Raw genomic sequence first — 23,462 nt, forward strand, 5'->3', positions numbered from 1 at the left:
TGTATTTTTTTTTTTATCTTCCTGTTAAAGAAACCAAGATTCAGAGAATCAAAATTTCTCCAAGGCCTAGAGACTGGGTACTAGAATATGAAGTCTGGTAATGTAGTTCCTTTCAGTAGGGCCACCCAGTTGAGTCATCTTTTTAAATGTGTCCCTTCCTTTAAGGGCTGTTCCCGTTCTGCTTCGGGGTTCTTGTAGCCCTTCCATTGTAGCGGTTGGTTGTTTTGACTTTGCTTGGCCAGTGATTGGGAGGCCCAGGGAAGGTGTAGGTGGGAATTTATATCTTGCTTCTTAGTAAAAATTATGTAATGTTTAAGAGACAAGCTCTTGAAATTAAGGCGTGTGGAGAAACTGGCCCTGAATCTCACCACAAAGCAGCAGAGGAGAGGAGAGTTCACGGAGCTGTTCTCTTTGATTAGAGCCATAGATTTGCTTGCTTTTCCCTCCCTTTCCTTAGCCACTTGACTCCCATAAACTCAGTCTTAGGAAGAGGTATGGGGGTGGCTTAAGGGGTTTAAGTTGGGATGCTGGACACCTAGCTTTTAGGTCCGGTTTTGCTCCAAGCCTCCATTTTCCTCTTTGCACCTTATTTCCCCTGTCCTTAAAATGAAAGGCTGGGTAATTGATCCTCAGAGATCTTTTTAGCGCGATATTCTTTGATTTCATGAATCCTGGAAGGTTCTGACGCTGGTCTAGAAGGGCCACAACTTATAGTTTGCTTGACACAGGGCATAGATTCTGTATAGGAACTTTAGCATAGTGTGTGGGGGGTTGTCTCAAGCTAAATCCCCCCCCCCCCCAAGTAGGAATGTTTCTGAGAGTGGGTTTTCTAGATAAGCCAGTTTTGTTTTTGTTTTTTGTTTTTAGAGAGAATGTAAAAGGTTAAACCAGGAGTGAAACAAGACTTCGAAGTTGGATCTGTGGGGAGTATATTAATGTTTATCCCAAGTAACTGTTCTTGACTAGCCAATGCTTTGTTCAGACCATGCAGGGTGGCATAGTACTGTGGCATTCTTCTGATGCTATTGCAGAGAACAAGGGGCTATAAGGAAGTTCAAAGTCCACAGTTAGTTTCCAACTTTGGAAGAGGCGTGCCAGCTTACCTCAGGGCTCAGTGGGAGGGAGAGCTACTGTGGACAGGATTTTTAGCTTCTGTCTGACCTCCCACTTCCTAGTGAAATGATTTGAGCCCCTCCCTCAGCTCTAGAAAATCTGTGGCTTAAGCTTGGCTTGTTCAGCTTAAATTATAGAGTTTGTTCCCCCTAAAAATGTCACGTCAACCCGAGGACAGCTTAATGATTCTTGTAGGGTACTCAGAGCTCCTTGGGGATGAGTCTGTCCCCAGAGCAGGCTTGATGGTTGTGTTGTAAGGACCTCAAGCCAGATATAGTTTGACTCTATACTGGAAACCATTCACCTCGTGCTTTCTCCTTCCCAGTGGGTGGGGTTCCCTCCAGTCCTGCTTGAATGAAAAGCGTTCAGCTGACTTCCTGCTCATGCCCTGTCTTGTCCTTCATTTTTTTCTTTGCTTTTCATTATTTGCTGCAGCGGAGCCCATCCGTTGGGGCTAACACAAGGCAGTAGCCTCCAAGTTTTGTACTGCTTGTAACTGGAAACAAACTTTAAAAGCTTGAGTTCAGGTGAAGGAGTTTAGGTCTCTTGCTCTGTGCAGGGGATTAGGGTGAGGAATGGGGCAGATGGAGAGGTAGGCAGATGGGGCTCCGAGAAAACACTCTAGGTGAGGGATTTGAGGAAATGGAGCTTTGCGTGGGTGTGACAGGCAAAAGCACTTGAGGAATGCTCCTGTTTGAGACATAAGCTATTTTTAGTTTGCAGAATAAGAGTAGTTTCACCAGCATAGTAGAATCTTTGGTCATGTTTGTAACTTAAATTAATCAGTTTAGGCTGTGCCAGAGAAGTGTCAGGTGGCATGCTAATTTCCTCCTGTGTTTAGCTCTACCTGGTTTATTAACTCTCTAGTCCTGTGGCTGGGCCTCAGGGCATGTGAGTGGGGAATAATTGGAGGGAGGGGGAGAGCTGTTTGCTGATTGAGATGCTCCTCTAGGCGAGAGAACCTATATGCTAGCCGCTGCCCCCCCGCCCCAGTGCACGAACTGGGGCTGTAGGTCTCTGTGAAGATGTAGTGTGGTGCTTAAATTTAGAGCGATCCCTTGTGGGACCCCAAGCATGACCTTGGGTGGAACTGCCTTAGAATCTGATTTGCTGGGCGCCTGGGTGGCTCAGTGGGTTAAGCCACTGCCTTCGGCTCAGGTCATGATCTCAGGGTCCTGGGATCGAGTCCCACATCGGGCTCTCTGCTCAGCAGGGAGCCTGCTTCCCTTCCTCTCTCTCTGCCTGCCTCTCTGCCTACTTGTGATCTCTGTCTGTCAAATGAATAAATAAAAAATCTTTAAAAAAAAAAAAAAAAGAATCTGATTTGCTTTTTTTCCAGTTAACTTGGCGTTCTGTGCCCATCTTTCTTGGTCCTTAGTTATTTTATTCTGTCTTAAGTGATTTTTAATGGGATTTAAGTTATCATTTATTTAGTGTACTTTTATTCAGCACCTCTAAAATGTGTGCCTGGCATTATTGTAGTGCTAAGTGTCCTTTGATCTTTGCTGCTTTGAGAATCTAGATTCTATATGTGTTGTTCTGTTGAAAAAGGTCAGCCTGTTCATTACATAAAGTAGTTTAATTTTTAATTTTGGGAAAGGCAGTTTATGTCAATTACTGGGACAAAAACATGTTTAGTGGTCTGATTTTGGGTACTATGTGCTCATTTAGAGAAGTGGGACGTTCCTAACTGGAAGACAGGACCTTTGCTCTGTGAGAATTCTCAGTGGTATGGAGAAAACGTAACAGTCCGAGTTAGTGAGAAAATACTGGAGCAAGTACAGACTGAATCAGCTGTGCTTGGCTGGCGGATACCCTCAGTGCGGCAGGGCTCTAGGGTCAGCAGGGTTTAGAGCTTCCCATTGGAGCAAATTTTGCTCGGATTTCTTTAGCTTTATACACAGGGAGGTTAGCCAGAAGCTTTTGACAAAAAAGTGTGGCTGTTTGTAGTCTTGGGATTTTTCTCCCTGGGCTGGCCTTATTTTTTTGCTTAAAACATAAGTAATCTGTAGGGGCCCCTGGGTTACTCAGTTGATGAAGTGTCTGATTCTTGATTTCTGTTCAGGTCATGACATCAGGGTTGTAAGATCAAATTCCTTGTGGGGCTCCCTACTGGTGGTGGAGACTGCTTAAGATTTTCTCCCCACTGTCCCTCCCTCCCCTTCCCCCACAAAAAAAATAAAAAAAAAATCTGCATAACTGATTCTCATGGGGATAAGGAAGACTTAAGAGATAGTTAGCTTAATAAAGCAAAGCTGATAGTAGATTGATCTATCGGGGAGACTGGGGAAGTGGAATTGGTGATGTTCCTGTTTCTCATTTCTGGGCACTGAAGACAGGGGCTGCCTATGAAAGCCTTCCTTTAGAAGCTTTCAGCTTGCCTTAGGTTAGCAAATTGTTTAAATTATGAACCTGTTCCCTCACGTATAAAATGGGTTGATAATACCGCCTCATAGAGTGTGAGAATTATTTGGGTATATGGGAATGAAAGTGCTTTGAACTATGAAATAAGGTATAAGCATTAGGTATTAGTGTTAGTAGACATTATTTTTTAGGGAGGAAGAAGCATGGGCTTTTGAGGCCTCTGGCAGGACATCTCAGGGAGCCTTTCTGATGATTCTGGGCATCCTAGAATCTGGACTTCCTTTAGTTGGTGTTAATAAGAAAATAATATTCAATGTTATTACTCAGTGTTACATGTGGGAGATGAATTGTTCTTCCTTATGCAAGTACACTTGTGCTTGTAAGAAAATAAATACAGGCATTTCTCGTAGTGTTCAACTATTTAGCTATTGAGCAGTTCCTGAACTATTCCTATGTGCCAAGTTCTATGCATGTGCTTGGATTTGGAGATGAAATACTATAATCTTGGCTTTTTAAGAGCTCACAGTTCGGTGGGGGGGGGGGATAAACAAGTAGATAATTACAATATAGGATGGTAAGTGCTATCTACGTAGGAGGCAATCCTACCGTCTTCCAAAGGGGCCTGTTCTTACTTGATTCCTCTCACCCTCCTCTCCAGACTGTTTAAAAGCTGTACGAAATCATAGGGAGGCCGGAGAGATGAAGCAGTTTGCCTAAGGTCATACCCATAGCCAGCTGGTAGTGAAGCTAGAACTAAAATAGGAATTGTGAAATTCATTCTCCTACAACTTGTTCTTAGTTCCATTTCACACTGACCTCCATTTTTCCTCCCTTGCCCTAGATCCTCCTCTTCTCAAAGAGGTAACTCTGTATGTCCTCTCTGCTCACCATCTTTTCAAGCTTCTGTTCTTACTACCTTGTCTCACAGTTCTACTGAAATGAAAAGAGGAAAGCCTTGGGAGTCTTAAGTTTGAGCTTGCTGAGGTAGAAGAATGGTCCTTACTTGGGTGGCACATTAGAATTGGTTACAGAGCTTTTATAAAATACTGATACCTAGGATTCTGATTTTTACTCCCAGATTTGTTTGCTCATTATTGAGATAATTTTAGCTTAATGTTCCATAAAGGGAATAAATACACGAGTTAGAAATTATCTCTTTCTCAGAAGACAAGATTACTTTTTTTTTCTCATAATTTCTCAGGTCACTGAACTTGTCCCAGTCTGCAGTAGCTCAAGAAAGTTTGAAACCTCTGTTGTTGCCAAGCTTCTAGAAGCAGACTCATTTAAAAATTTTTTTAAAAGATTTTATTTATTTAAAGAGAGAGTGTATGCATGATTGGGGCGAGGGAGAGAGAGAATCTTAAGCAGGCTCCATGCCCAGCAGCTCAGTCTCACAATCCCGAGATCATGACCCAGGCCAAAATCAGGAGTCAGATGCTTCACTGAGTGAACCACCCAGGTGTCCCAATACTTAATGGATTTTTATATAAGGATACTGTCATGGAAAGTCTGCTCACGTCAAGATATGCATCAGGTCAAGATAGAGAATATTTTCAGAACTTCAGAAACTTACCTTGTGTTTCTTCCTCCTGGGTACTGGCTGCCCAAGTAACCACTTATTGTGACTTTTGTCTCCATTGATTAGTTCTGTGTATTCTTGAGTTTTGTGTAATAGAATATAAATAGAATCAGTATGCACTCTTTGGGGTTTTTTTGCTCAACATTGTGTCTGGGTGTTGGATATCCATCCATGTTGTATGTAGGAGTATGTAATGTTTTATTGTTTGGGTGTGCCACAAGGATTATTCTACTGTTGATGGGCATTTGGGATCTTTCTTTTTAAGATTTTATTTATTTATTGAGATAGAGCGAGGAGGTGAGCAGAGGTGAGCAAGAGACGAACCAGGAGCTGAGGGGAGGGGGAGAGGGAGAGGGAGAAGGAGGCTCCCTGCTGAGCCCAACCTGGAGTTCAATCCCAGGACCCGGGGATCACATCTGAGGTGAAAGCGATGCTTAACTGAATGAGCCATCCAGGCGCCCCAGACTGTTTGGGATCTTAACAGTCTGGGCTCTATGACAAAGTTGCCATGGATACTGGAAGTCTTTGGTGGATGTATGCACTCCACCTCTCTTGGGTGTATACCTAGGAATAAAATTCTGGGTCATATTGTCAGCTCTGGTAGATCTCGTTAAAGAGTTTGATTGAACTAGATGTTAGCATTCAATTTTTTTTTTTTTTAAGTAGGTTCCATGCCCAGTATGGAACTCAGTGTAGAACTTGAACTCATACCCTGATATCAAGCCCTTAGCCAAGATCCAGACTTGAGCTGAAATCAAGAGTCAAATGGTAACAGACTGAGCCACCCAGGTGCACCTCAATTAATTAACTAATTAATTAATTAATTAAATTATTTGACACAGAGAGACAGTGCGAGAGGGAATACAAGCAGGGAAGCGGGAGAGGGAGAGAAGCAGGCTTCCCTCAGAGCAGGGAGCCTGATGTTGGGCTCCATCCCAGGACACTGGGATCATGACCTGAGCCAAAGGCAGATGCTTAATGACTGAGCCACCCAGGAGCCCCCAATTTTTTTTTTTATGAGAAATTTCAAACATTCATAAAAGGAGGGAGGCTAATATAGTGAACCTACATAATCTATATTCAGTATTTTCAAGATTTTGTTACATTTGTTTCATTTCTGTTCTTTTTAATGTGTTAAAGAATTTTAAAGCAAATCCCAGAAATCATGTCATTTTACCCCTACACACTTTAAAAAAAAAAGATTTTATTTATTTTATTTATTAGAGAGAACGCATGTTTGGGGAGGGGCAGAAGAGGGAGAGGGACAAGCAGACTGCATGGACACAGGGCTTGATCTCACAACCCCGATATCATGATTTGAGCAGAAGAGTTGGACACTTAACCAGCTGAGCCACCCAGGTGCCTCACCCCTACACACTTTTATATACATCTTTAAAGATTTTTATTTATTTATTTGACAGAGATCACAAGTATGCAGAGAGGCAGGCGGAGAAAGAGAGGGCTAAGCAGGCTCCCTGCTGAGCAGAGAGCCTGATGCGGGGCTGGATCCCAGGACCCTGGGATCATGCCCTGAGCCGAAGGCAGAGGCTTTAACCCACTGAGCCACCCAGGTGCCCCTATGTACATCTTTAAATATGGACATTTTCTTACATAACCATAATGCCATTATCACATTTAATGAAATTAACAGGTGCTTAGTAATATCTAGATAAGATCATAATCAGATTTCCTTGATAGTCTCGAAACCCTCTTTGCAGTTAGTTAGGGTAAGGCTCTGACCAGCCACACAGTATTATGTTTCCTAAGTTTCTTTGTTTGTAGATTCCTTCTTCTTCTGATCCCCCTTTTTCATATCATTGACTCATTGTAGAAATTGAGTCGGTTGCCAGACAGTAATGATATTTTTAAAAGCTCCTAGGTTTTTCTAATAATTAGCCAAGGTTGAAAACCCGTCAGAGTATAAATCTCAGGACTGTTCCTTTAGGGAGAAGTGAAGGCTTAGGGGCTAGAATATAGTCATGAAGTTCTCATTTCTCTGTCCTGATTTTACTTTGTGCTGTGAATCTTCTTCTTTGGTAGGAACTTCAAAGGTTGATTCTCTAACCTAAGAATCAGAGACTCTGACATGAAAAAGAAAAAATTATGTCTTCCCTGTTGAAGTTCTTTTCTTGTAGAACTGTTGATCACGAGGGTTTTTTTTTGTTGTTGTTGTTGTTCTTTTTTAATTAGCTGAACACAATTGGAAGTTGGAAAATAGGTCATTCATGGCAATTGAAAGAAAACTTTAAGGGAAAGAAATTAAGTCTATACATAGCACGTGGAGGAAATGTTAAAACACCCGCGAAGATGGGAGGCTGGAGTGTCCCAAGGCAGGCCACAGTGAATCACAGCAGGGGTGGTTTCCCATACCAGGAGGACCTAGGGTGATTCCTTCTAGTTTGTGCCAAGCATCTTCTAGCAATTAGCCACTGTATCACTCCATCCTCTTTACCTATCTGGGCCAAATTGTGCTAATAATCTTAAGTAATTCATCAGCTCTAAGTGCTCAACAGGGTTTTTGTGGGAAAGTTGTTAATGCTGGTCACTGGCATGGACTGGCATATCCAGTGTAGGAAACCTGCAGAACATCAGAGTGGCTGTATCGAAGGCTTTGAGGTATTTTGGGATTAGTACCTAATCCTAGATTGTCATAACTAGAAGGCCCTTCCTTGGGCTCTTGGATTCTGCCCAACCCCTCCCCTTTCTTAGGTTTTTCTGTTAGAGAAAATTTCAAATTTATACAAAAGGAGACTTCATAATGGGACTTCCATGGACCCACCCCCCAGTTTCAACAGTTAGGAGCTCATGCCCAATCTTGTTTCATCCATACCCTTATCCACTTAACCCCATTCTGTATTGTTCTGAAGCAGATTCCAGACATTGTATCATTTTATCTGTAAGCGTTTCATTACATATCTTTAGAAGTTAAGGGCTTCTTAAAATAATTTTTAAAATACCCTACAATTTTAATAATCACATAAAAAAACTTAAGAATTCTTTAATATCATCAAATACCCAGTCACTCAGATTTTTGTTTTCTCATCAATGATTCTCATTTGTTTTTTATGGTTTGGTCTGAATCAGGACCCAGTTAAGATCCGTGCATTGTGATTGGTCTGTATGTCTTTTTTCTTTTAGATTTTTTTTTTTTTTTTAATTTATTCATGTGACAGACCGAGATCACAAGCAGGCAGAGAGGTAGGCAGAAAGAGAGAATGAGAGGGGGAAGCAGGCTCCCTGCTGAGCAGAGAGCCTGATTCGGGGCTCTATCCCAGGACCCTGGGATCATGACCTGAGCCAAAGGCAGAGGCTTTAACCCACTGAGCCACCCAGGTGCCCCAGGTCTGTATATATTTTTAAAGAATCTTTTAATCCATAGGTTCTCTCTCCACATCCCCTCCCTTTTTTATAAAAAAAAAAAAAATTCTTTTTAAAGATTTTAGTTATTTATTTTAAAGAGAGAAAGTGTTAGCTGGGGTGCCTGAGTGGCTCAGTTGGTTAAGCGACTGCCTTCAGCTCAGGTCATGATTCCGGAGTCCCAGGATCCAGTCCTGCATCAGGCTCCCTGCTCGGCAATGAGTCTGCTTCTCCCTCTGACTTTTCCCCTTTTGTGCTCTCTCTCTCTCATTCTCTTCCTCTCAGGTCCTCTCAAATAAATAAATAAAATCTTAAAAAAAAAAAGTGCTATCTAGAGGAGGGGCGGAGAGAGAGGAAAAGAATTTCAAGCACACTCCATGCCCAGCGCAGAGCTTAATGCAGGGCTAGATCCTGTAACCTGGAGACCATGACCCAAGGTGAAACCAAGAGTTGGATCTTAATATACTCCCAGGTGCCCCCCCCTTAATATACAGGGTATGTTAGTTATATGTTGCAGCATAAAACAATACACATTTATTATATCAGTTTCTGTAGGTTAGGAAGGCAGGCATGGTTTTAGCTGGATCGCCTGCTTTAAGGTATCACACAAGCTATGATCAAGACGTCAGCCATCAAGGTGTGACTGAGGAAGGGCCAGCTTCAAGTTCACTCAGAGGTGGTTGGCAGGATTCGGGTCCTTGTGGCTGGATTGAGGGCCTCAAACTCTTGCTGCTTGATAGATGGAGGACACCTTCAGTTCCTTGCCATCGGGGCCTCTCCATAGCAGCTAGTTTCATCGAAGCGAGAGATGGTGAGAGAAAGTGGCAGCAAGAAGGAATTCAGTCTTTTATAACGTAGTCTTGGAAATGACATCTCATAATTCTTGCCACGTTCTTGTCGTTAGAAGTCAGTCATGAGGCCTAGACCAATCTCAGGGGGGAGGAGCCCACATGGAACATGGACACCAGCAGGTGGAGATCATTGGGAGCCATTTTAGGAGACTGCCCATCTGGGCACCTGGTGGCTCAGGTGGTTAAGCCACTGCCTTTGTCTCAGGTCATGATCCTGGAGTCCCAGGATCAAGCCCCGAATCAGGCTCCCTGCTCCGCCAGGAGTCTGCTTCTCCCTCTGAACCTGTCCCCTCTCATGCTCTCTCTTGCTCTCAAATAAATAAATAAATAAAAGCCAACTTTAAAAAGTGGGGGGGGGGGGGCGCCTGGGTGGCTTAGTGGGTTAAGCCTCTGCCTTCAGCTCATTTCATGATCCCAAGGTCCTGGGATCGAGCCCCACATTGGGCTCTCTGCTTGTCAGGGAGCCTGCTTCCTCCTCTTTCCCTCTGCCTGCCTCTCTGCCTACTTGTGATCTCTGTCTGTCAAATAGATAAATAAAGTCTTTAAAAAAAGAAAAAAGAGAGACTGCCCATCTTCTAGAGATAAACTCTGGAATCCAGGTCTGCTGACTATCGATATATTTGCCTTTTTACCATTTTTTAAAAAGATTTTATTTATTTGACAGAGATCACAAGTAGGCAGAGAGGCAGGCAGAGAGAGAGGAAGGGGAAGCAGGCTCCCCACTGAGCAGAGAGTCCGATGTGGGGCTTGATCCCACGGCCCTGGGATCATGACCTGAGCTGAAGGCAGAGGCTTAACCCACTGAGCCACTTAGGTGCCCCTTTACCATATTTTTGATGCCACTGGGGACAACAAGGCCCCTCAACCTGTGGATTTCATTTGCTTCTATCTGTGTAATAACTCTGTGCGTAACTCTGTTATGCAGTTTCCTTCTGTGACAGTGATAAATGTCATGTTTATATTTGTCAGTAACTAGAGCAAGTTGTTAAAAATCGTAGGTAGGATAGGTCGATAGGGCTAGAAATAAACCAGTCACCAGTCTTTAAAAAAAATATTGACAATGTGTTTCACACTGTGCCAGGCCTGTAGAGGTACCAAAAAAGCATAAAAGAATAAGAGGGTAGTCTATAATTATTGTTTGGTATGGACAATAAGCACAAAAAATTAGAAATTAGCATTGAGTCAATCAGCCAATATTTTTGGAGCTCAGAGCTCTGTGTACAAAGTTCCATGTTAAGTGCTATGGGGAACATAAAATTCAGACAACCTTCTGCTCTCTCCTTAGGAGATGGTATAAAATAAAGCTATAATGCAAAGTAGACTGGAAATTGTGCAAGTAGAGAGATGGCCAAAGTACTCTGGGAGCAAAGGATAGAGAGGCTTAGAATGTTAGAGCCACAAAGGGCCCTTAGAGAGCATCAAGGCCAGTGGTCTTTACCATTCTGGGGACATGGAGCCATTTAGTCAGAGAAATTAAAGAATCTTTGCTAAGAAAGGAGAATCAAGTGAAATTAGAAAGAATATGAATTTTTCAGCTGCTGGGATGGGAAAACTTGAAGTAGAAACAGGTAGCCATCGATCAGGAAACAGACTGCTCCAGAACTGAGGACTTCCCTTCCTTCTTTCTTTTTCTTTCTTTCTTTCTTTTTTTTTTTTTAACATTTATTTATTTATTTGTCAGAAGGGGTACATGCAGGAGGAGGGGCAGCCAGAGGGAGAAGTAGGCTCCCCACTGAGCAAGGATCCCGATGTGGGACTTGATCCCAGGACTCTGGGATCGTGATCCAAGCTAAAGACAGGCGCTTAACCGACTGAGCCACCCAGGCGTCCCAGGACTGAGGACTTTCTTAGTAACACACCTAAACTGGCCAAAGGTAGACTGTGCAGCTGTCTTGTGTACCTGTAATATAACAATAACCGTGTTTTATACGGACCAGTGTTTTATACGGACCAAAGTACTTCGACATATGTTCATTTCATCCTTACAATTTTATATAGTCCAGATAAATATTGGTCATTTCTGTTTTACAAATGAGGAAACTTTTACTCAGAGAATTATAACCCACCAGGGTCACAGAGCCAGTACATGGGACGGATGGTTCTCAGGATTTCATTGCCCAGCATACCGCTCAGTACACGTGTGCTCTTGGTGTGCACGCTTTGTTCAGGGTGTAATACTGAAGATGCTGACTTGAGACTTGCTGGCAGGGAGGACTTACGAAGAGCACAAGATATAGAGACACATGCAGGGCTACAAGAAGGAAACTTGGACCAGGGGTTGTGGGGAGATGCAGAGAACCAGGCAGGGGGGTGGCTGAGGTCTTCTGACGGGGGCGTCCTCCCTGCCCTTGCAGATGCTGCCCGGTGACGCCTCTGGCCCTGCCTGCCACTCTTAATACTTCTTTAAAATTATTTCTGCTGGAACTGGGCTAATGAATTTCTCAAGGTTCCTTTCCTTAGGGCTTCGTGGTACACTTGGAGGGAAAGAGAAACTAAATAAAAATGTGCAGGGGATGTAACGCTTTATCAAAATGTGATGAGAAGAAAATCGGATTCACATTTGTAGAATACACTTTCTGCCAGGCCTCATGTGTGTACAGTCAAGGTGTATTTTCCTAAAACCCAGACATCAGCCCCGTGAAGTTTAGATATTATAATTTCTGTGTACACTCGAGGAACCTGAGATCAGGAAGTGGAATCACCTCAAGTGCTGTGTGACTGGATTGTAGGGGGACCGAGGTGGCCTGGCTTCCGAGACCATGTGGACTCTTTCCATTATAGTATGTTGCCTGGGCGGCAGGCAAGGCAGAGGAGGAGTGTGCAATAGAGACAAAGGGAAGCTCTCTAGAGACTATATCTATCTATTTATATATATATATATATATATATATATATATATATATATATATATATATATGGAAAGAAATTTCTTGCTGGGGGTAGAAATAATGATGACTCCCCCAAAATGTACCTTGACATTAAAAGGGCAGAGCAAACCTAAACCCAGGCCCTCCAGTAATAAACAGCCACATCTTCTGTTCCTGATACACCAAGGGAAAGTGTAGAGAAAGGCATTTTTATCTCCTGGTGTAGCGAGGAAGATGAGATACACGTGTGAAAAAGGGCTTCCAGATTGTTACTCTGCACATTTGGGAACCAGTCCAAGGCGAGTGGAATTCTAAGCTGAGCAAAAAGGCTCGAAGCCTTTGGGTGACTTGCAGCCACCAGGACTTATTTGCCTCTCGTACATGAGGCAAGAGCCCCCTTTAAGCAGAAACAGACGAAACCAGGTGTCCTTCACCCCGCATTCTCTCGAATCCGTCATCTTCACTTAAAATAGCTGAACTTCTATGAACAGCGGTCTGATTCACTGCCGCCCTCCACCTAGCCCGTCCCAGGGAGCTTTCTGTCACTTCATTGTACACCTCTCAGTAAGGTCACTCATGACCTCCGTGAGGTCGAATTCAACAGATTTTTTTTGTTTTTTTTTTTGGTCATTTTCTCAGTGAAGTTGATGCTGTTGACCACGCCTTCCTTCCAGAAACACTCTCTTGTCTTGGCTCCGGTGATGTAACACTGTCCTATTCTTCCTCCTACTTCTGGGCTGTGTTTGTAGGCTCATCCATTCTACAGCTATGAAGTATTCTACTGTCCCAGGCCCTCCTCTCTTCTCATAGTAGACACTCTGCCTCGGTGATCTCATCCGTCCCATCGGCTTTAGTAACCACTCCTCTGGATGTGACTCATAAGTTTCTGTATTGGAGCCTGGATTGCTCCCCTGTGCTCCAGACCCATCTAGTTATTGTCAGCCAGGCCCGGTTCTAGGATGGAAAACCCTGGGGGATATAGTGATGAGATAGAAGGTGAGGGTAGGGGTGGGGAGAAAGAGACCAACAATGAGAGAGTAAACAAAATACCAGATAAGTTTAAGTGCTACAGGTGCACATGAACCTGTGTGATATGTTACAGGTGGAGAGCTGTAGCTACCTTACATTGTCTGGTCAAGTCTTCACAGAGGTGGCAGAATTTAAGCTGACCCTTCAGTGACCAAAAGGAGCCACCTCTACAGAGGGAAGAGGGAACAGCTCATGCGAAGTCCCCAAGGCTGGAGTGGACACTGGGTGTGAGAAGCAGGAGGTGGGGAGGGACCTGGTGGGAGATGACGTCAGAGAGGTAGGTAAGGGCCATGTCCCACTGGACCTAGTAGACTCTGGTGAGGATTTTAGATTATTCTACGTGAAAGGGAAAGCTGTGAGAGGTGTTTTGTTATGTTGTTTTTAAGCAGAATAGAGTCTTGACTATATCAGATATAGTCTATATCAGATCAAGACTCTGATTAAATGTTTATAAATTTAATTTGCCGCTATCTGGAGAGTGCCATATATATAGGGGAGAGTTGGTAGCAGGGAGACTTAACGAAGCTGTTGCAGTAGGTAGGGTGCAAGTCCAGTAGCTTGGACCAGGGTGCCTAATAGGGGATGTAGAAAGCAGAGGGATAGGTTCAAGAAAATTTGGAAGTGGACTTGATAGGACCTGCTGATGGTTTGCAGGTGGGATGTTCGGGAAAGAGACCCCTGGCATGATGGGGTGTTTGGCCTGGGCAGTTGGGTGAATGGTGGTATTGTGAATTGGGGGAAGATGTAAAGAGGAATGAGTTGGGGAAAGGAGGGTGGGGGGTAAATACCATCCAGAGTCTGAGAAGATATGGATATGGGATATTGTTTACACATCCAGGTAGAGAAGTCAGGAAGGCTGTCCGATATGCTTCTGGAATTCAGGGAGGTCATTGCCGGAGATGAAAATTTGGAGGTCATTGATATTAAAATCATGGGATTGGAGGAGATTGCCCAAAAAGGGAGGGTACAGGTAAAGAAGAGAAGCCCGGGACTGTCTCTGGCCAAGTAGAAGAGAAGGCAGGGTGGACTGAGGCTGACCTGTGGACTAGGAAGATCAAGAAAGTGTGATATCCTGGTACCAAGGAAGGAAGGAAGGGTTTTGATGGAGAAGGAGTGATTATTTGTGTTAAATGCCATTTGGTGGGTAAGGAAGAGAACACATAGAATTTGGCAGTGTTGAGGGCTTTGGCCCTGATGAACAGTATTTGAGGAGCGTTGAGGACAGGAGGCTGATTGGCGTGAACTGAGAATGAGGGATGTGGAAGTGGAGAGCAGAGACCACTTGGTTTTGCTGTGAGAAGAATGACACTGGGGCTGGCCCAGCTGGAAGGAGGTGTGAGATCAAGGGAGAGTTTATTGTTTCTGTTTTTTCTTTTTTTTTTTTTTAAGATTTTATTTATTTATTTGACAGACAGAGATCACAAGTAGGCAGAGAGGCAGGCAGAGAGAGAGGGGGAAGCAGGCTCTCCGCTGAGCAGAGAGCCCTATGCCGGGCTCGATCCCAGGATCCTGGGATCATGACCCAAGCCGAAGGCAGAGGCTTTAACCCACTGAGCCACCCAGGCGCCCCAGTTTCTGTTTTTTTTTTTTTTTTTTATAATTAATTATTTTTTTAACATATAATGTATTAGTTACCCCGGGGCACAGATCTGTGAATCATCAGGCTTACATACTTCCCAGCACTCACTATAGCACATACCCTCCCCAGTGTCCATCACCCAGCCACCTTCTTGACACCCTCCCTCCCCCCAGCAACCCTCAGTTTGTTTTATGAGATTAAGAGTGTCTTATGGTTTTTCTCCCTCCCGATCCCATCTTGTTTCATTTAAGATGAGAAATTCTAGAATCTCGCTTTCCATATGTGGCCTCTGGATTAATCTGGGAACCTGTTAGAAATACGGACCCTCGGGCCCCACCCCAGACCTACAGAGTCCGCGTCTGCACTTCAGGGCGACCCCCTGCTGATTTGGGTTCACTTTCAAGTTTGAGAAGCACTGTTCTAGAGTGTGGCTTCTCAAGCTATAGATGCTGCAGGGCCAGTTAATTTTTTCCAATCTGGGACCTACATGTGGGACTACTGTGTGCATTTTGTCTGTAACTCACTCCCCGTGCGATGCACTGTGTGAGTTGATCAGACCCTCACTGGTCCAGACCCTGTCTGAGAGGTCCTGGGCTCCTGTGCTTGGATGTCACTGCCAGGTCAGCTTGCTTCCCAGATGCCAGGTGCCTGTCTCCGTTCCGTATTCCCACCGGTAGGACTCTGCGGGCCAGGGCTGGCCTGTGTACCGCATGCTTGTTGGCTAGGGGCATTTGAGAGTCTGCACGGGAGAAAAATGACATAAGCTAGCGGAGGACATTGCTTTTGAAGATAAGAGGGAATCTGATCCATCTTACACATGAAAAGTTGTATGTCATGTATCAGCAAAGCCTTTTCATTGTAACAATAGGGAAAGCAGAATGCTGGTGTATAGTTAGACTTGGAGTTAGGAGATGACTGGTCTGAGTGTTGTTGCCTCTTGGGGACAAAATTATTTAGGTGATAGGGGCTGGAGGTTTATTGAGAAAGAAAAAGATGTGCAAGAGTTATTTTGGGGGAGTCGCAGAGTGAACCTAGCAAGGGAAATGTGGTAGGATTGCTGGCAGTGTGGAGGGTTGTATTTGAGATCTGTGGTGATAAATTTAAAATGCGGGCACCTGGCTGGCTCGGTTGGTAGAGAATGTGACTCTTGATCTTAGGGTCATGGGTTCAAGCCCCACGATGGTCATGGAGCCTACTTAAATTTTTTTAAGTTGATGCCAATCAGTAGTTGGCATTTTCTCTAGAGACACAGCTTAGTTGGTAACTTAGCTGCTTTGGTGTGGGCCTGGAGAAGTGGTTAGTTTGGTTTAGTGAGAAGAAGTTTAATTAGTTGAATACTACGGTGGGGGCAAGTGAATGAAAGATGTTTGCAAGGGACTGATTATGAGGGAAGTGAGCACATGAAGGGGGTAAGTAATACCATTAAATTACTTAACTTCTCTTTTATAAGATGGGGATAATAATATGTTTCATAGAGCTGTTGTAAGGATTTAGTGAGTTCCTGCAAAGTGCCCAGAATGGGGCCTGGGGCATAGTAGGTGCTGAGTACCCCCGCGTGCGGTTAGCTCTTACCGCCACTGTGCCTCCTGGCCCGGGAGCTGGCCTCCCTCTGCATCTTGGCACCATTCTTCTCTCCTTCATCTGTGGTCCATACTGAAGCTGAAATGACCTTTTTGGAATGTACACATTTTACCCCTCCTTAGCACTTAAATGACTTTCTGTAGCTCTGGATCAGGACCCAAATCCATGATTTGGTCTCCAAGTGCCTTGTGTGGCTCTCCATGCGTCTGCTTGTCCCCCCTTCCTCGTCATCCAGTTAGCTCCTGGGGTTCCCTGTGCTCCCTCTTCTACTTAGAAACTTCCTGACAACCCGTGGCAGCCTCTCAGACCTCTCTGTGAATGGGTCACCTTCTTTTAATTTACTCGTGTGATTCTTTAATCAGCGTTTCCCCGCTGCACTGTCCAGTAAACGGTGTAAAGACCGTTCTCTTCGTACTCCCGGTTTTATCCCCGGTGCTCACCTCAGAGCTTGATGCCCCGTTGCCAGTCAGCATCTGGTGAGTACACGACTGAGTGAAAGAATGTACAAGCTACCCATCGGCCTCTTGTCTGTTGTGTGCTATTTGGGATGTGGATCAGGACTGGCTTCCTTGAGGGTCAGAGCTCAGAGAGTCCTTGGGGATGTGGTTTAATGCAGAGAAGAAAGCAAATCGTGGGTCAGAAATACCTAGGTGAGAGTCCACATACCAGCTACATGACTTCGACTCTTTATTTCTTCCTCATTTACAAAATAATCATGGTGGTATTCACCTGAGGGGGCTCCTGTGAAGATTAAATTGGGTAATAAAAGCACTTTCTCGGTTTCTTACTCCTTAGGCTGGGGTTGTGACTCGCTGTTTACATTTGCCATTACCTGCCCTAATCCTTGTGGCCCCTTGATAGCCTAATTAAAGACTCCTAGGAGTGAAAAGGAGCCAGCATGCTCTTCTGATTCAGCCAGCTTTCTAAAGCAGGTCTAAACCCAACAATTTTAGACATGTGGTTCTATTGCTAAGCCCCACAGACACGGGCTAATTGCAAGAAAGCCTGGTCTCAATTATAGCCTACTTGTTGGAAAAGGAAACGGCGGGCAGGTGGCGGTCCTTGAAGGCCCGCTTCTAAATTGATGTTCTAATCACAAGCTGGTCTTATCAATTGTTTATTAATAAGTGGTTCCAAAGTGTTTGGAAGTTCTTAAATCCTTTCTTTCTAATTTTAATCTCGTTTATACTCTTGGTTCTTTGTTAGGTGAAGTTTCTCTGGTAAGCTTGCTTTGGTTTCTTTGGTGAAGCTTGGAAATGGGATTACTGGATTCTAGTCCTGTCTCTGTTAGGATAAAAGAGTCCCAGGTCTTAATCTGTTTGCTCATCTGTCATGTGCTGGATAAGAGTATCTGCCTTCTCGTCCCAAGAGTTACATGGATAAAAGAGTTATTCTGGGAGAGTCAGACATTATTATATTATTATTATTTAAATGTTTATTTATTTATTTGAGAAAGAATATGTGAGTGGTGGAGAGGGGTAGAGGGAGATGGAGAGAGAAAGTCGAGCAGGCTCTGTGCTGAGCGTGGAGCCTGACACAGGGCTTGATCTCATGACCCTGAGATCATGTACCTGAGCCGAAACCAAGAGTTGGACGCTTGACCAACTGCACCACCCAGGGGGCCCAAATTGAACATTATTTTAGCAGACCTCCTTCATAGATAGGTATTGATCTCTGTTATTAATGTAAAATTTAAGAATTAATAACAAGACTGTTAATTTATTCTTTAAAAATGAATAATCGTATAATCCTGAGGTGTTCTAATAAGTCTTGTGACTTGGAATGTCAGCACTTTTGCTTTTGGGACCTATTTATAATTTCTTCAAGGACACATGAAGATAGCGTGTTAAAGATTCAGACATGTTGTTGTTGGGAAGGCCCTTAAATATCATTTTGTCTCGAGTGTTTTGTTCGGCTGATGAAACGGAGACCCAGATGAGTATGAAAGACTTGGGTGAACTTGACAGTGTGTCAGGTGGCTGTGAACTCCCTAGTCCAGGCTCCTCACCCTTTCCCCAGTTTCCCACTTGCTCTGGATTCTGCCCCCTCGTGGGCAGGTGGGATGGGGCGGAGGGGGCATTGAGCAAAAAAGCAGGGCTTTCAGACCTGTCTTCTGCAGCCTGTGTTTCTCCCCTAGTCTTGAACTCCAGCACGAAGTGACTTGAGTGATGCTGGTCAGGGATGGTGTTCAGGTTGAGCTGCTTCTACCAACGGGGTGGCACTAGGTTGGCTCTCCCCGAGCTGCTGCCACTTTTCAGCCCCAGACCCAGTGACAGACGGGGCTCACTCCGTCCTGCCGTCACCCTGTTTACGGGTTGGCTCTTTGGTGAAGAGATTGCAAAGGGCAGAAAAAACATAAAATCCCTCCTCGCTTTTTTTCCTGAACACTCCTGAGAACGCTCCCTCAACAATTCTAGCGGAAAAAAATGATTGTCTCCTCGCTTTCTGCTTCTCAGCAGGCACAACAGGTCACCAGGTTGGACTCCTAGGACTTGGGATAGTATGGCGCTCTCCGGTTTAAATTTTTATCCCGCCCTCTCATCTCCCACCTTCAGCTTGGTTCCTGGCTCACATTTGGAAGACCTCAAAAAGTTATTGCGTTGGTAAGGGGGTGACCTGCTGCAGCAGAATTGCTGGGTCATAGTGTCTGCGTGATCCTTAGTTAGTCTGGTCTCTCTGGTGACAGAAAATCAAGGTGTCACTGTGTACACTCCAGTGAAGGGCTGAGGGGTGTTTCTTCTAGAGACTGTGGATAACCCAGAGTTTTTTCAGTTTGGATAATTTCTCTTGATCTGCAAATATCATGGACTCTTTTCTCTGCCATCACCAACCTGTTCTTAAGCCCATTCAAGGATTTTGTGTGTCTGTTTCAGGTACTACATTTCTGTTCTGAAATCGCCATATTTCTTTCTTTCTTTCTTTCTTTTTTTTTTTTTAAAAGATTTTATTTATTTATTTGACAGATAGAAATCACAAGTAGGCAGAGAGGCAGGCAGAGAGAGAGGAGGAAGCAGGCTCCCCGCGGAGCAGAGAGCCCCATATGGGGCTCGATCCCAGAACCCTGGGACCATGACCTGAGCTGAAGGCAGAGGCTTTAACCCACTGAGCCACCCAGGCGCCCCTTTTTTTTTTTTTTTTAATTTATTTGACAGAGAGAGAGATCACAAGTAGGCAGAGAGGCAGGCAGAGAGAGGGGGAAGCAGGCTCCCCGCTGAGCAGAGAGCCCGACGCAGGACTCGATCCCAGGACCCTGAGATCATGTCCCGAGCTGAAGGCAGAGGCTTAACCCACTGAGCCACTCAGGCGCCCCTGAAATCGCCACATTTCAAATAAAATGTTTTCACTTCCTCTGCTTAGCTGTAATTGCTGCTTTAATATCCTTGTCTGGTAATTCCCATATTTGGATCATCTTGGAGTTGCCCTCTGCTAATGATCTTTTTCCTTACGAATGGATGTAGTTTCTCTAGTTCTTCATGTAATCTGGGACTGTAGCCCGAACAGGAATGCACGTGGATGTTATGCTGGGGAGACCCTGATTTCTGGTGATGTTTTTTATTTTAGCAGACGGTTACCTCTGCAGGGTCTGTCTCCCCTGTGGGGAGGGAGGTGTGCGCTCAAACCTTAGTCCAATGCTTTTGTCCTTGGCTGAAGTGCTGGGGTTCTGCCCCTGCGCGTGCACGGTTTCCGGGCTCAGCTAGAGGTTTGGATGGAGTTCACACAGAGCGCCTGGGACCTTGCTTCTCTGGCCCTCTTCTTTCTTATTTCCTCTTACCTGTGGCTGCTCTGGACTCTGTCTGTGGTTCCTCCAGAGAGAAAGCCTGGGGTTTGTTTTTTGATTGGCTCTGCTGCCGGTCAGCCCTCTGATGAAAGCTCCGAACCCAGGGAACTGTCCCATCCCAGCCCCTTCTCCCAGTTTTTGACTCCTCTCCTAGATCTGCCAGCCTTTGTTCACTTCAGATAGTTTTTTACATTTTATCCAGAGTTTATCGTTGTTATCTGTTGGAGGATCATACTGGAGCCAGAATTATCTAATAGCACTTTTATCCATTATCAAAGTGTTTTGGGAACAAACGTGATACATATTTAAGAGACTTTCAGTCTGCAGCAGTCAGATAAGGGTGATTGGTCGCATTTTGTTCAGTGCAGCGTATGAGCTCAGGTGAACTCAGCCGTGTTCATTTTAACTTGCTTCGCAACCTTGGCCAAGTCTCTTCTCATTTAGAGAAGCGGGACTCACTTTCCTCCTCTGGCACATGAGGCAGCTGGACTCCCCATGAACTGTAAGGGTCCTTTCATCTCTGCTTCTAGACAGACAGACAGACAGACACTACCCACACACACAGACTGCCACCACTGTCTTTAGCAAGAGGTGAACGACGAGAAACAGCAGAAGGGGTACCAGAGGGAAGTGCTGTGGGCGGGTCTCGCGGGGTGGGAAGAGCTCTGAATTTGCACCACCTCAGAGCCTGAGGAGTCTACAGTCATCCTCTTGTTGTGGAGACAGAAGGCCAGTACGCCAAGGATGCAAGAAATAAGTGACATTCAGAAGCAAAGGAAAGAACTTGTTTGCTGCCTGCTTTCATCCCTTAGAAATAAGGAGAGAATGTAGACAGTTGAAAATAAATCCAGATCATCGGGCGTTCCTGTTTGTTTGATTCTGGACAGCGCATTCTATCCTGTTTTGAAAGGAATAGCCCCCTGGGCCTTAGTAGCTTGCCGGGAAATGTGGCAGGAGGCGGTGGGACAGCCGCTCTCAGCAGCGGTGCTGCTGTCATTGTTGGGCCGCGTGGAGACAAAGCAGATTGAAATAGCAATTATACATGGTGTACTTAGACTGACTTTTTAAAAAAATGTGGGGGGGGGAGGCTAAAACTTATCCCATATCCACTCAGGCCATCCCTTAGGTGCTGACCCTGGTGTAGATCCTTTTTCCTGCTTTTCTATTTTTATTGCCTGTTCACTCATTCTTTTTTGTTATGGTCTTATTGGCTTGAGGCTTCAGGCTCTCATCTTTCTTTTAAAGATTTACTTTTTATTTATTTGAGAGAGCGAGCATGTGCAAAGGTGGGGAGGGGCAGAGGGAGAGAAAGGATCAATGAGGAGCCTGACCAGGGACTCGATCTCACAACCCTGAGATTATGATCTGAGCCAAAACCAAGACTTGGATGCTCAACCAACTGAGCCACGCAGGCGGCCCCCCTCATGTTTCTTTTAAAGCCATTTGAAAAAGCTATCACTCAGTTATCTATTTTCAGCCTTCTCACTCTCTAGGAGCACAGAGGCAGGGATGGACTCTTGCCGTGTGTTATGGGGCTGGTAGTGGAGGTGTGGGAGTCAGACTAAAGGAACCAGCAGCCTTGGAAAGAGGTCACAAGGTAGTCTGTGGGATGTGCAGACCTAGTTTGTGTTTAAGATCCAAGTATAAAAGCTTTACTTCCAGTGTAGAAGGTATCTTTCCTTTCTTTGGCAAGAAAAGGACAGACAGAAGTTTGCCCCAGATCTTCTACCTCCAGAATTCTTCTGAAACTTTAGGGGTAATACTCAGTCGGTTAATAGATCTTTCGGGTCTCTGGCAGAACGCTCGTTTTAAAACCAGAGGGTAATTTGCAGACAGAGAAGCTCTACTTGGTTCTAATTGATACTGGGTGGTTCAAGGGCCTCCTGAAGGACCACATCTAGAAGGCAGCCCGACGAGAGCCAGCCTGATGAAGCGGCTTTTTGTCAGACAGGGGTCAGTTTAGATCCTGACAGCCATTTATTAGCAAGCTGTAAGACCTTGGACAAATCACTGACTTCTTGAAATTTAGATTCTTTCTTAGGGGGTGATACTATTGTATTATTGTCTTGTATAAAATATAAAACATATTGCTTAGGTGTGGTAGGTACTCCACAGATGTTTGGGTTTTTTTTCCTTACCCATCTTCTAGAACATCGTACTTTTAGTGGAATCCTGGCTTTAGCTCTAAGCAGTTGTGTGACTCACCCTTTCCAAATTTCAGTTTTTTCCTTAAATTGAGGGTATTTAACTAGTTGATTTCTGAGATCCCTCCCAAGCTGTAAGATGTCATGAGTTTTAGACTTTGGGGACTGTGGAGGCAGTCCACTTAAGTCACTTAAGAAAGTGCGGTCTGCCTTGAGACCATCTGAAAGGAAAAGGGAAATCACCCCTCCCTTCGGCTCGGTCTTGGTACAGTTCCTGCTTTACCGATGTCTTGCTTTCTGTTTATATTCTGCCCAGGTCAAGAGGCAGCTGCCATTGAAAGATAGCAAGTGCCTGTTTCCAAGACAGCCAGCACCAGGGGAGCCACCAGAGGCATTAACAGAAAAGCTTAAATTACCTAAATGGTAAGTATATGGTACAGCGAAGCCTGGCCATCCCAATGGAATCGCATGGTGTCCGAAGTCTCCGTAATTCCTGCACCGCTGCAGGAGACGGAGGAAAGTTAATACTTGTTGATGAACTAAACACTGTGCTAAGTACTTAATTTTTTTTTTTTTAAGATTTTATTGTTCATTTGAGGGAGAGAGAGCCCAAGTGGGGGGGGGAGGCGCAGAGGGAGAGGGACAAGCAGACTCTGCTGAGCAGGGAGCCTGACGTGGGGCTCCATCCCAGGACCCCGAGATCATGACCTGAGCTGGAGGCAGACACTTTAGCTGACTGAGCCACCCAGGCGGCCCCTTCATGTGTTTTCTAATGTAATCAGCCAACCAGCCAACCTACCCAAGGTAAAAAAATCCTTGCATTTAGTCAACAACTTTCAGAAATAGGCCTGGCTAGCACTTTCTGAATACTTACTGTGCGCCAGGCACAGTCCTGTTCGACTTGCATTATCTACCTTGCATTATCTATCGGTGTAGATACTACACCGATGCTACAGGTAAGAGCTTTTCTTTAAATTTCACACAGGGAGTGAAGGAGAGGACTGGATTTCACCCTGGGTTCTTTTCATTGTACTGGAATGTTTCTTTTTTGAGAAAGTTACTTTTTTTTGGTTGAGACAGTGACTGACTTAATCTTTAAAAAGCAAAGCAAAGGGCGCCTGGGTGGCTCAGTGGGTTAAAGCCTCTGCCTTCGGCTTAGGTAATGATCTCAGGGTCCTGGGATCAAGTCCCGCATCGTGCTCTCTGCTTGGCAGGGAGTT

General features: G+C 44.8%; 1 protein-coding gene across 2 annotated transcripts in view; it reads left to right on the forward strand.

Moving 5' to 3' along the window:
* Positions 1–23,462, forward strand: part of LUZP1 (leucine zipper protein 1) — a 104,692-nt gene that overhangs the window by 49,789 nt on the left and 31,441 nt on the right. For both annotated transcript variants that reach the window (XM_047723719.1, XM_047723718.1), the window contains exon 2: positions 22,559–22,665. The gene's annotated coding sequence lies outside the window, so the exon portion shown is untranslated. The remainder of the gene's footprint in view (positions 1–22,558; positions 22,666–23,462) is intronic.

Source organism: Lutra lutra, chromosome 4 (assembly GCF_902655055.1).
Source record: "Lutra lutra chromosome 4, mLutLut1.2, whole genome shotgun sequence".
Classification (NCBI taxonomy): domain Eukaryota; kingdom Metazoa; phylum Chordata; class Mammalia; order Carnivora; family Mustelidae; genus Lutra; species Lutra lutra.